General features: G+C 33.6%; 1 protein-coding gene across 1 annotated transcript in view; it reads left to right on the top strand.

Annotated features, from left to right (window-relative positions):
* Nucleotides 1-15,152, top strand: part of LOC131506642 (uncharacterized) — a 171,926-nt gene that overhangs the window by 79,716 nt on the left and 77,058 nt on the right. The window lies entirely within an intron of this gene.

Below are 15,152 nucleotides of genomic sequence, written 5' to 3'. Positions count from 1 at the left end.
GGAGTTCACTGAGCTTATTTTTTTAGTTGAAATTTAGATGATGTTTGAAAAGCATCTCAAGAAAATGGTCACAGATGCCATTTGCCGACTATATAGTGTGGTGATATATGCAGACACACTGGCAGAGTTGAGCATATGATTTAATATTTCTGGCACTTTTCTGTCATTATAGTGTTTATATTCCTATATCTAGAGGGTCATTTTCTATAACTGGCTGTCACTTTCTATAATTGGTCAAGATAAACTTTGGGTCATTTCTAAGTTCAGAATTAGGGATGAGGAGTGTAATATATAGAAGTGCATGGTTTCTTATGTGGAGATAAAGCAATTGCAAGTTGGGAGTAAGTAAAGGATTGATAAAGAGCCAAGAAGAACAAGGAGGACAGCCAAGTTGAAGGAGTAATGGTGCTCCTGGATGCATTTTTGTAATTAAAAAATATCCCTTGGGTAAAATCCTAGGAATTTTTAATATATTTTTTATATTCCTAGGAATATTTTTTAATTTAAAAAAGTATATTAACTTTTTTAAAAATTAAAAAAAATCCCTTGTGTAAATTCCTAGGAATTTTTAATATTTTTTATATTCTTAGGAATATTTTTTTAATTTAAAAAAGTATATTAAAGTATATTATTTTGAGATCTAGTCAAATTCTTGGAAGACTTACAAAAATGCATCCAGGAGCACCATTACTCCTTCAACTTGGCTGTCCTCCTTGTTCTTCTTGGCTCTTTATCAATCCTTTACATACTCCCAACTTGCAATTGCTTTATCTCCACTAAAGGGATACAGGAGTGCTGATGCATAGGGGCACTTGTACCCCAATGTTTATAGCAGCACTTTCAACAATAGCCAAGTTATGGGAAGAGCCTAAATGTCCATCAGCTGATGAATGGATAAAGAAATTGTGGTTTATATACACAATGGAATACTATTTGGCAGTGAGAAAGAATGAAATCATGCTATTGCAGCAACGTGGATGGAACTGGAAGGTATTATGCTAAGTGAAATAAGTCATACAGAGAAAGATACCATATGTTTTCACTCATTTGTGGAACTTGAGAAACTTAACAGAAGACCATGGGGGAGGGGAAGGGGAAAAAAAAGTTAGAGAGGGAGGGAGGCAAACCATAAGAGACTCTTAACTGAGAATACACTGAGGGTTGATCGGGGGTAGGAGGGCAGGGAAAGTGGGTAATGGGCATTGAGGAGGGCATCTGTTGGGATGAGCACTGGGTGTTGTATGGAAACCAATTTGACAACAAATTTCATATAAAAAAAGAAAAAAACATAAAAATTGTATTTTCAAAAAAATAAAAATAAAAAATAAAAAATAAAAATAAAAATAAAAATAAAATAATTAAATTAAAGTAAAAATAATTTTTCTTTTTCTTTATCATTATTAATGTCTTTGTAATCAGTTGCATTTGAACTGATTTGAAATATAGTTTTTGAGATAAACTTGACAAGAAAAGTCAGCAGTATTATCAGAAAAAAAAAGAGAGTTCTTAAGTGGCATGAGTTCAAAACTTCCTGTAATTTTACAATAAAGGCAGTGTAGTCTTGGAATAAGTGTAGACAAATAAATTAAACAACAATTTGTAGAAACCAGACATACCAGATCAGTTGATTTTCAGAAAAGGTGCCAAAGGGGATAGAATAGTCTTTTAACAAATGATGCAACAATTTAAGAAATGATACAATAATTTAATATGCACATGGAAAATAATAAAACTATATATTTATCTTATAAAATTATAGATTATATACATTAATAAAAAAGTGAAAACTATGAACCTCCTATGAAACTACATAGTAAAGTATCTTTGTAAACTTCCAGTTGGCAAAGAGTTCCTCAAGAAAAAAAAAAGTAAATAAGGAAAAAGAAAGATAAATTGGAATTCATTAAAGTTAAAACCTTCTGCTCTTCAAAAAAAAAAAAAAGACTGTAAGGAATATAAAAAGGCACACCACAAACTGAGAGAAAATATTTGTAGTAAGTATATCTGATAAAAACCTAGTCAGAATATATCAATTTAATTCAATAATAAAAAAGATCAACACAATTTTAAATTAGGCAAAATTCATGAACAAAGGATAACCAATTGTCAATAAGCATGCTCAAAATCATTAATTATCAGAGAATGTAGAATACAACTATGTCACATCACTCTGTACACTTGAATGTCTAAAGCTTAAAAGACCAAATACATAAAGCATGAGAATATGGAGGAATTGGAATTCTCATAACTAGCTGCTGGCAGTCCAAAATGGTACAACTATATTGGAAAACAGTTTGACAGTTTCTTAAACAAACTTCCCTATGATCTAGTTATTTACTAGTTATATACCCAAGAGAATATATATATGTGTATGTATGTATATATATATATATATATATATATATATATATATATATGAACATATATAAATATTCATAAAAGTTTTATGTGTAATAGCAAAACCGTGGAAATAATCCAAATATCTACCAACAGGTGATTAGATAAACATGAATTTATATTTCTACAGTGAAATATTACTCAGCAATAACAAGGAACAAACTACTCATATACAAAATAATATGCATGAATCTCAAAAATATTAGTTTGACTGAAAGAAACAAACATGATAGAGTGTATACTCTGATTTCCTTTATATAAAATTGTACAACGTTTGAGACAACTCTCTGCTGTGATAAAAATATTCTATATCTTGATTAGGGTGATCAAAACCTATTGGAGAGGAGTGACATCAGCAAAATGGCACAGGAGGAAACTCTGAGTCCTTGTACTTCCGTGAAGACATCAAGATACAATCAAAACCTTGCTAAAAGAAACTAATAGGAGCTCTGAAAAATAGTTACAAGTCTATAGCAACCAAGTGAATACTCAAGAAAAAAGACACATTTAAATTAGTAGGGAATTTTGTGATGTTTTGCTTGCCTTTTCCCTATCTCCTCTTCCACACGTTCCATGTGGACAGGCTTGGTGTAGAGGAGGAAGCAGTCCAATTCCCAGTTTCCTCCCTTGAAGTGAAAGGAGTAAAGCAGACCATATTTGGAAGATTCTAACCTATATGGGGACAGTCTGAATAACTGCTCTCTTTTTCTTCACTCATATCTCAGGCAGAAAGCTCAGGAAAATTAATGGGAGACTTAAACCCAGATGCCTGGGGCAAGAGATTACAGATGAAGACATATGGTAGACCACTGAATGCAGCAGCCCAGTTCCCAATCCCTCCTTTGAACCAAAGGAAGCAGAGAAGATCTTGTTATATTCTAACCAGAGGGTTTCATGAAGGACTAGTTTCAGTTTCTCCTAACTCAAATCTCAGGTAGGGACAAGCGTCAGTAATGTTTTAGGAAGACTAAGACTCACAGACACCTGGGGAAAGGGATTATGGATAAATGCACAACAATAGAACATCCAAGAAGAAAATATGAGGTAAGACTTGATACCTATTACGATGGCTATTATAAACTAAAATTAAACTAAACTAATCCCCAAACAGAAAATAACACGACTTGGTGAGGGTATGAGAAATCAGTACCCTGTGCATTGTTGGTGGGAATGTAAAATGATGCAGTTTCTGTGAAAACAGCATGACAGTTCTTCAAAAAAAAATTATAGGACTACTGTGTTATTTAGCAATTCTACTTAAAGGTATGTATATATTCAGAAGAATTGAAGGTAAGGACTCAAATAGATATTTATACACCAACAAGTTGAAACAACCCAAATGTTCATTGATGGAAATATGCATGAACAAAATGTTGTATATGCATACAATGGAATATTATCCAGCCTTAAAAAGGGCAAAAGTTCTGACACATGCTACAGCATGGATGAACCTTGAAAACATTGTGTTAAAAGAAATAAGCCATAAAAAGATAAATATTATATGATTCCACTAATATGAAGGACCTACAATAATCAAAATCACAGAGAAATAAATTATAGTAGTGGTTACCAGGGGCGGGGGAGAAGAATAAATTGAGAGTTATAATTTAATGAGTACAAAGTTTTGATTTGGGATGATGAAAAAGCTCTGGAGATTCTTAGTGGTGAGGATTGCACAACAATGTGAATGTACTTAATACCGTTGGATTGTACACTTTACAATGCTTATAACTGTGAATTTCATGTTATATGTATTTCACCACAATTAAAAAAACTCATTGAGTAATTTTGGTGGGCTTTGAGCTTTAAGCATGATCTCTAGTTGCCTAGTGTATGGCCTGGGAATGATGAAGACAGAGGAATATTGCCTCCTGGGTACCAGGCTAGATGGAGGAAATATGGCTCTAGATTGGTTAGTTTGCATTATCAAAGGCATGTCCCCAGCTGGGTCTTTTGCTATTTCTAAGAATTGGCTATCCCAGTGAGGGGCAGTCTCTCCTCAGCCAGAAATATTAAGATGCCCAAACATCATAATACACAGAAAATTAAAAATATATATTTCAACTAGCAGTGGCAGAATATTCATTCTCCTTAAGTGAACATGGAATAGGATATAACATATGCTACACCATAAAACAAGCCTCAGTAAATTTAAAAGAAATTATACAAAGTATGTTCTCTGACCACAGTAGGATGAAATTAGAAATAAATAACATATGGAAATTCAAAGAACCTAGAATAACCAAACCAAGGTTAAAATACAGAATAAAGTTAGATGATTCACATTTCCTGCTTTCAAACTTACTGCAAAACCATAACAATCAAGACAATATAGTACAGACTAGAAGACAGAGATATAATCAGTGAAATAGAATCAAGAGTCCAGAAATAAATCTTCACATTTGTGGTCAAATGATATTTTTAAATAGGTTTGGGGAAAGAATAGTCTTTCCAACAAATGTTGTGGAGCATGGGATATCCATGGTCAAAACAATAAGCTGGGGCCTCTATATGACAGCATACATAAAAATTAATTCAAAATCGATTACAAATCAAAATGTAAGAGCTAAAACAATAAAACTCTTAGAAAAAAACAGGGATAAATTCTTGCAAACTTGGAGTAGACAACGGTTTCTTAGATATGACAACAAAAGCACACATTATAGAAGATAAAAAATACATAAATTGGACTTCATCAATATTAAAAACAACAACAACAACAAAAATATGTGCTTCAAAGGACACCATCAGGAATGTGAGGAGACAATCCACAGAACTGGGAAAAAAATCACAAATTATATATGTGATAAAGAATTTATATGTAGAATACATGAAAAAACTCTTATACCTCAATAATAAAAGACAAATGATCCAACTGAAAAATGGGCAATAGATCTGAATGCACATTTCTCCAAATAAGATATACAGATGGCTAGTACGCACGCAAAATGATCCTCAACATCATTAGCTATTAGGTACATGTAAATCAAAACTACAATAACACTTCACACTAACTTAGATGTCTATAATAAAAAAAAAACAGATAATAATGAGTGTTTGTGAGGATATAGAGAAATTAGAACCCTTATACATAGCTGGTAGGAATGTACAATGGTACAGTTACTTTAGGAAGTTATCTGGCAATTCCTCAACTAATTAAACACAGGGTTATCATTTGACTCAACAATTCTACTCCTAGGTAAAAACACATGCATGTCCATACAAAAACTTGTATCCATGGATGTTTATAGCAGCATTATTCAAAATAGCCAAAAAAAGTTGGAATAATCCAAGTGCCCATTAACTGAAAAATGGATAAAATGTGGTATATCCACACAATGGAATATTATCTGCCATAAAAAAAGAATGAAGTACTGACACATGATTCAACATGATGACAAAACCATATGTTATATCATTCCATTCATATTAAATACTGAGAATAGGAAAATCTATAGAAATCAAAAGTATATTTGTGACTGCCTAGGGATGAGGAGCTTGGGGGAAATTGGGATTGACTGCTTATAGGTTTGAGGTTTGGTTTTTAGATGATGGAAATGTTCTAAAACTGATTGTGGTAATAGTCATGGAACTCTGTGAATATACTAAAAGACATTCAATTATTACTTTAAATAGGTAAATTGCATGGTATGTAAATTATATCTCAAAAAAAGCTGTATCTTTTTTTTTATATATGAAATTTATTGTCAAATTGGTTTCCATACAACACCCAGTGCTCATCCCAAAAGGTGCCCTCCTCAATACCCATCACCCACCCTCCCCTCCCTCCCACCCCCCATCAACCCTCAGTTTCTGGCTTCTACCCACTAGATGGCAGTAACACCGCCCCAGCCAGCTTTCTTGACAAACAAAAATGTCCCCATACATTACCAAATGTTGCCTGTGGGCCAAAATCACTCTTGGTTGAGAACCTATTTTTTTTTTATGTTTATTTATTTTTGAGAGAGTGAGAGAGACAGCAAGTGGGGGAGGGGCAGAGAGGAAAGGAGACACAGAATCTGAAGCAGGTTCCAGGCTCTAAACTGTCAGCACAGAGCCCTACTGGGAGATTGAATTCAGAGACCTTGACCTGAGCCGAAGTCTGAGGTTTAACTGACTGAGCCACTCAGGCACCCGGAGAACCTGTGCATTACATGGCTTTAAAGTGTAGGAATAAATGCTGTACTGGTAAATATTTAGCCTACTCTCTTGGTGAAAAAAACAAAACAAAAAAAAACACAAGAAAACTTTGTACTATTTGCCAATTTCTGTGGTGTAAATACTCCCTTAGTGGCTTATTTAAAGCTACAAATGCCATCAACCTACTTACATAATTCCTAAAGATTTAACAATCAGCTTTAGCAAGCTGATATAAGTCTGTTTCAGCACATTACACATAAGGATTCACAGTTCTTGAGTGAATAGAGCATTCCAGCTGAGACTGCTGATGACAGTGATCCCTGTGCCAGGATCCTAGCAACCAGGAATAGGCCCAGAGTTCCCACTTTTGTGATCTCCTCTCCTTTCACTGTGGACTTCGCCACCTAGTCTCAATCTTCGCTATCAAGATCCAATGAGATTTGCTTTCCTTGGAATTTTTCACTAAATCTACTACAGCTAAGTCCAAGATGGAAAAGTCTGCATTCAGGCAGGATTGAGATGATGAGATTGCCTATTTTCTCCTGGCCAGTCAAGCAGACAAACTGGGTTCATGGCCTCTAGAGAAAGCCCTTAATAATGTGGACTCAAGGTCCTGGCAGATTTATACCCCTCTTTCAATGCTATTAGGTAATAAGTCAACTGGGTTGACCTGTAGCTTGAAATAGTCCAAAAAGTGCATCTAGAGTAGGGTATGTGCACTGGTTTGGGATGGTTGTGCAGAATTTTGGGCAAGGGTCAATTAAATCTCTATGTAGTGAGAAGACATATGGCAATTGGTGTGTGAAGTCAGAGAATAAAGCTTTTAGAAATAATTCCAAAGATCAATTTGTGTGCTGACTTTCCTGGTGGTTCTTTGAGAATTGCCCAGATCTAATCAAGTTCTCAACTCTGACTATGATGCCTTAGCCTTTATAATAGTGAAGACTGTTCACATTTCTCACAATGTATTATTATTAAATTGTTTACATATCTTGAACAAAAAGTATTAGAATTGATAGTGAACAACAAATACATATTTTTTTACCCCAATTTTATGTAATTTTAGCTTCACAAACAAGGGAACTCTAAGCTAAAGACTAATAGAATAATAGCTGATAAATTATATTATAGTCCTTTTTTTAAAGTTATTTTTAAAGTAATCTCTATACCCAACATGGGGCCCAAACTCACACCCCCAAAATCAAGAATCACATGCTCTTCTGACTGAGTCAGTCAGATGCCCCTATATTATAGTCTTTTTATTGTTTTTTTTATTTTTCAAATTAATTTTTAAAATTTAAATCTAGGTTAATTAACATATAGTGTGATAATGTTTTCCAGCAGTAGAATTTAGTGATTCATCAATTACATATAACACCTAATGCTCATCCCAACAAGTGTCCTCCTCCTATGTTTATCTGTTTCTTAAATTCCACATGAGTGAAATCATGATACCTGTCTTTCTCTGACTGACTTATTTCACTTAGCATAATACATTCTAGTGCCTTCTACATTGTTGCAAATGACAAGATTTCATTCTTTTTGATTGCTGAGTAATATTCCATTATATATAGGTGTGTGCATGTGTGTGTGTGAGTGTGTACACACACACACACACACACAATACACCTTCTTTATCCATTGGTTAGTTGATGGACATTTGGGCTGTTTACATAATTTGTCTATTGTTGATAGTGTCGCTATAAAAACTGGGTGCATGTGCCCCTTTTGAATCAGCATTTTTGTATCCTTTGGATAAATGCCTAGTATGTACTGGAAAACATATACATAATCTTTGATAAAATAGTACTCAAACTCTACTAGTGAGGACAAAAAAAAATCATAAAAATGGCAAGGTTAGTTTTTTTTAAGGTTAGTTTTATACTAAAATGTCAATAGAAGTAGGAGAAAAAATCACTTATAAAATTATATTGGTTGCTATAACGTATCTAAGTCATGTAATAAAAGTAGAAAGCACTACCATATAATTGCAAATATTTATGACAGTGCAAGCTCAGATACAGATCCTCTTGATTTGGTTCTGATTTGCATTTCCCTTTACTTCATTTGTGAATGGCATTACACTGTCATGTTCAGTAATCCATAAGTTTATTTAATTTATCCTTTTAATTATGGATTTTTTACTTAACTATTTTGCTAAAGAAACTAGAAAATAAATTTTAAGATAAATATGAATGCCTTGCAGTATGTACTGATTTTTGTCTTTTAAACTTTTCTTTCCTTTCTTTCTCTATTCAATCATTTGTTCGTATAAATGCTTGATTACCTATGATGGTACCCAACTCTATGTTTAGTGCTAAGGAAACATAAGCTATGATTGAGATTTCATCCTCAACTTTGTGAGGGCATAATCTAATGCAATTAATAGACACTAAACAACATCATATTATATGTATAATACTCAATAAACGAATACTATTTTGCAGCAAAGGAGGTCATGACAAACTCTCAGAGGGAAATCTGGGAGACTCTGTAAATAAAGAGCTACTTAATAATCTGGCATCCTTCAAAGGCTTAGAAATAGAGTTAGTTACCATTATGACTCAGCAATTCTGCTCCTCCATGTATACCCAAGAGAATTAAAGACATACTGCTCACACAAAAACTTGTACATGAATGTGTATTAGCAGCATTACTCATGATGGCCAAAAAGTGTGAATAGCCCAAATATTCATTAATTGACACATGGATAAATAACATATGTTATATGCATACAATGAAATATTATTTGCCAATGAAAAGAAATGAAGTACTCACTCATGTTTCAACATGAATGAACCTTGAAAATATTATACTAAATGAAAAAAGCCAGCCACAAAAACCACATATTGTGTGATTTCATTTTTATAAAATATTTAGAATAGGTAAAACTATAGACACAGAAAGTAGCTTAGGGTTGGGACTGGGGGAGGGAAAAGAGGGGAATGGCAGTTAATTGGTACAGACCTTATTTGGACATGAATAAAATGTTCTAAAATAGGTCATGTTCACACAACTCTGTGAACATACTAAAAACAATTTAATTGTATGTTCTAAATGGATACATTGGATGACACATGACATATCTTAATAAAGGTATTTTATATTACATTAGTCATATATGAAAAGCTCTTATAATGGCACATATAGCAAGTGCTACATGAGAACTAGCTGTTATTATTTAAAATTAAAATTAAAATGAGAAACAATTTTTCACATTCAGGTTGTTAGAGATTAAGTAATTCAGTAATACATAGTGACAGCCGGAATTTCCACAATCACTCAACTCTCCTACACTGTAGGTAGGAATATAAATTTGTGCAGTTTCATTAAAGAACAAGTTTCTTTACTTATTAAGATGATAAATATTCATACTTTTTTACTCAATAATTTTGAAGAATTTGTCTTTTTTCATTATAGCTTAGCTTATATTATCAAAAGATCTAAATAACTGTTAACAATGCCTGGTTTAATAAATGATGGTACAACTATGTAAGAAACACTTATATGGCCATAAAAATTTTCAAACAGGGAACTCTTCTTCATAAGCTCATCTATAAGTCACATATTAAATAAAAAAAAATTGCAAAACAGTGGTTATGGTGTGCTCACATTACGGTAAAAAGATGTGACTTTGTAGATGAAAAAAACATACATATGTACACATTTATGCTTGTAAATGCATAGACTTTTCTAGAAAGGTAAACAAGAAAGGGAACTGCTATGGGTAGTTGCTTCTAGACAAAGACTAGAAGACTGAAAGTATGAGGTCAGAGAAAGACTTTTGTTTGATTGCACACACTTTTGGACTGCTTTCAATTTTTTGTCTTTTGTGGTTTTATTTTGGTCAAGAATATATTACATTTTTAAATAAAAGGCTAATTAAAAGGAGGAACCAAAATATATGAGGCCAGCAGAAAGCTCCAGTCAGAAAAAGTTGTCCTTCATTTCTCTAACGCAAATAATTTGGCCTAACTAGACTAGATTCTGACAAGTTTCATAACTACAAAATTCAGTAAAAATTAAAAATAAAAAAAAATCTTGTTGTCTCCCCCATTTAGCACTGTATTATCTTTTACTCAGTGTTATTAATTCACCCAACAACTATTGACCAAGAACCTCTTAACTTCCCAGCACAGTTTGGTGCTGTGGGAAGTACCACAGAGGTAACAAGAACAATACTTTCCTTCATGTTACATATAATTTAACAAAATAAACAAGAAAACCTCAAGTAATAAAAGAGCTTAATGATTACTCAAGTCAATTCTGTCTGAAGGCCCTTGAAAAAGCTTTTTGGAGATGTTAGTGTCACCAGGAAGTCAGCAGGGGGCACTTCAAACATATCTTGTGCTGAGTCCGACTTAGCTCACTTTCAGTTTAGGGCTTTAATGTTTTGTCTGAAGTTACCTCAGAATGTGAAGCCCTAAGCAAAAAACACTGGTGGTCTTACATATTCAAGTCATGAACTAAGTCTCAAAAAAAGTGTTCTTTTATTTCCTACATGGATTTAAATTTTAAGTTTTCTTTTTTTGAAAAAAATTTAAAATAAAACTACTTATAAATGAACATGGATTATAAGTCCAGTAGGTTATTTGTGGGGACATTCCTTTTTTGTTTTTATGACCTGTCTTCTAGAAAAGACCTACATCCTTCTCTCCTTCAGTCAGTCACAGTTCTGCTGTGACAGCATCTATCTGGTATGTTCTGATGTGTCTCCCTCAACATAAAGCCTTGTTCCAAGACATGCCATTGAAATGCATTGGCTTTTGTTATTGTTATTCTCTCTTTCTTTTAAAAATTATCTTTTATTTCTCTTCTGAACTTTATTTAGAAAAATCTTTTAATGCTAATGTTAAAGCATTAATTATTTTAATGATTTATTTATTTATTTTGTTTGTTTGTTTGCTTTCTTTTGTTTTTAGAAGAAGGGAAGGGTAGAATATCCCCAACTCAAGAAAACTAAAATCCTTAAACTGTGCCTGAATTATTTAACACCATACTTTTATTGTTTGAAGCAATTCTTTCCACACTCCACAATTCCTTCACCCCAAAGCAAAGAAAGTAACACTGGTTCCTTTATTCAAACCTGGTAAAGGAAAGAGACAGTAGCAAATTGGCTAAATATAATATTTATTTGTAGTTTATATTTTTGAAAATACAACATCTACTTTACCAATGGAGAGCTATACTCTCTGAATTTAGCCATCTTTTGAACTGCTACTTGGAATTTCTTCAAAATAGCTTTGCTAGGTAATAAATAAAAGAAGTCTACAAGACCAGCATCCCCACTTAACAACTGCCCAGTAGAACAACTCCAGTCTCAGGCACCACATCCCAGACCTATAATCTCAACTTCATCCTCACTCTCACTGTCACATCACCATCCTTGACAGATGCAACTTGTACTCCTCCCTGTCTACAATTTAATGGTTAAGTGGCACTGGAAAGTCTTTTATGACCATTTTTGGTTAACATTTTGGTTTTATTTTTTCTTATTAAAAGTCAGTAGACTTCAAGTACTTTTTGTATTTATAAGTTTATATTTATATATATTTATTTATTTAAATATATTTATATATATTTATTTTCATTAACCAAGTTCTTTTCTACATTAAATGTAATTTTTGTGATAGAGACCAGATCTACTTCAGTATAGATGTTATTTTAGGCCCTAGACATTCCATCATATTTTAATGTAACAAAAAAAATGCAAAACATATATGCCTTAAATTATGCATGTACAACAAACATCTGCTTCTCAGCCTTTCCTAGTTTATAATTGCAGCATGATTAACATATAACCATCAAATACATTTTTTTCTTTCTTGGGATTGCCAAAGAAAAAAACGTATTTTATGACTTGTGGTTACTGTTATTTATTCTTCCTTGATTTTCATCTTCCCTCAACTGTGCAATGGGAATATTATTAACTCTAGGGTATTTTTTGTAGTGAGTAAACACAGAAAGGGTTGTAAAATGCTCAGTGTGTGCAAATAGCAGTCCCTTAATCTAAATAGAGGATATGCAGACAGAACTTCACTACTGGAGTTTCTGGTCCTTTTTTTAGGTATGCCCATTGAACTTTTTATTTACATTATTTTAAACTTATACTAGGAGCAAGCGTCCTGCTGTTGAGTGCTGGTTTGTCAAACGTTTATAAAAAGTTTAGCTTTTTTAATCTGAAGCTTTTAAAATCTGTTATAAAGGAAATGCCAATTATGGAAACAGTCATGCGTCATGCTATGGATAATCAAATAACTTTGCTGACGTTTGGACTAGGCATTTCACTGAGGCACTTTGCTAACATGTGGAGACCAACTTGGGCCTCCTCAGAACAACTCAGGCCTTGAGAACAGCCAATCAGGAGAGCGCGTTGCCACCACACCCACCTGTCCACTGCTTGTCCAGTGATTGGAGCCAACTGTCTCCTTTTTTACCAGGCTGAATTGCTATGAGTTCATTCTTCCTGGAAATCTCTGCAACTCTTGTAGACATGCAGCATAACAGCACAGGCCGCTCCAAATCTGGTGTCATGTTTATTTTATTTTATTTTATTTTATTTTATTTTATTTTATTATTTTATTTACTTATTTTTTTTTTTAAAGTATAGATTGAGAGGTGAAAGCACTTCATTTATTTATTCTTTCCTTTTTATTTTTTTTCTTACCCTCCCCCATGGTCTTCTGGTAAGTTTCTCAGGATCCACATAAGAGTGAAAACATATGGTATCTGTCTTTCTCTGTATGACTTATTTCACTTTAAAGGTAAATTTATGGAGGGTATGTTATTGTTCCTAGGAAAGGAGAAATATTGAGCATCCCAGGAAAGATATTCTAAAGGCAGTTCACAGTTACCAGATGGATAGGATAAGCATGCATTTGAAGATGAGGTACAAGAGTTCAATTACAATGCAATTCCCTTTAAGTTTCTAACCACCCCCCCCCACCCTCAACACACACACACACACACACACACACACACACACGCCTAAAGGACTTCATCAGTAATTCACCTTCTCTCTGAAACTGATAGTCATACTTACTGACTCAGGCAGCTTCTGCAGAGTGCCAAAAGCCAAATTGAAGGGGGAAAAAAAAAAAGTTTGGTGAGGGGAAAAAAATCAACATCCTATTTGACGGAATTGATTAGTCTTTTCCAATGTAGACACCTAACAGATTTGCTTTTCATTTGTATGGAAAAGATGTTTGTGAAAACAGAATCAGTAAACTAGATAGCCCAATTTCTCCTCCCAAAATAAAGCAAAGAAGGAAGGCTAAGCTAAAAGTACACTGCCTGAAAGAAAGTGAAAATTTCCCATTGTTAACTCTTCCCCTGTGTCTCACTCCCACCTTTCAATACTACTATTCATCCATCCCTCCAGTGCTGAGCTCTACTCTATTTATGTGGAATCTGCTATTTTGCTGTCATCACCCATCACATTTAATTCACATGTTAGCCTGGAAATTCACTATGGCAGGTCAAATAGAAGTGCAGCTACTGAGCACTGACCCATATGCTAATGCAAATTCTTTACATGTAGAAAGATATTTGAAAGTATTATGAACATTTTGGTGAAAAAAATATGCAATGTGATTTCATTATTCTTATTTTACTTGCATACCTCAATACAACATTTTTTAAATGTCTATTTATTTTTCAGCGGGGGGGGGGGGGTGGAATGGGCAGACAGAGAGGGAGAACACAGAATCCAAATCAGGCTCCAGGCTCTGAGCTGTCAGCCCCAAAAGTGGTGTTGGAACTCTGGAACCATGGGGATCATGACCTGAGCACAAGTGGGATGCTTAACTGACTAAGCCACCCAGGTGCCCCAATAGAACATTTTAAATAGTTTTATTAAGATGTAATTTAGGTACCATAAATTTAGGTACATAAACAAGTCAATGTTTTTAGTATATTTAACTAAAACCATAATGTAATTTTAGAATATTATTTATCACCTTCCCCCCAAAACTCCTCCATTCTTCCCCATCTCCAGGCAAACACTAATCTACTTTGTTTCTAAGATTTGCCTATTTGTGGATATTTTATATAAATGTGTTTTCTATAAACACATACAATATGTGTTTTTCTTTTTTTTAAAACGGGCTTCTTTCAGTTCACACGACAATCTAGTTTTAAGTTGTTTGACCTCAATATTCTGTCTGTGAGGATAAAATGTCATCCTTGAATTCTTTTATGAGTTTGAGGATTGGGTATAATTTTCATGACAGAAAACTTAAAAACTGGTTAAAGCAAGAGGACTTTTCTGCGCCAGGTAGGTTAATCCATTTTGCCAATGTTAATATACAAGATTGTGCAAGCATGAATGAGCCACGGAACAATGTGTGTCCATGGATCCCTAAATTGACATTGTCCAGGAGAATTTTGGGGGAAAACAAACAACAACAAAAACACTGCAAGTCACAAACAGGATCCATTAAAAGACAAGTGTAGTTTAAATACTTATGAAATGTAGTTTAACAGTTTAATTTCCCATCCTTGGAAAACTGGTGATTGCAGAGTATTTAACATAAATCCATATAAATTTGTGTTTCGTGGATAGGGGGCCTTTCTGAGCTAGAATCCTTAGGAAAAGCAAATAGAACTTTACAGAG

Source organism: Neofelis nebulosa, chromosome 3, assembly GCF_028018385.1.
Source record: "Neofelis nebulosa isolate mNeoNeb1 chromosome 3, mNeoNeb1.pri, whole genome shotgun sequence".
Classification (NCBI taxonomy): Eukaryota; Metazoa; Chordata; class Mammalia; order Carnivora; family Felidae; genus Neofelis; species Neofelis nebulosa.
The sequence above is the reverse complement of the archived record's forward strand: the minus strand, read 5'-3'. Positions and strand labels throughout refer to the sequence as shown.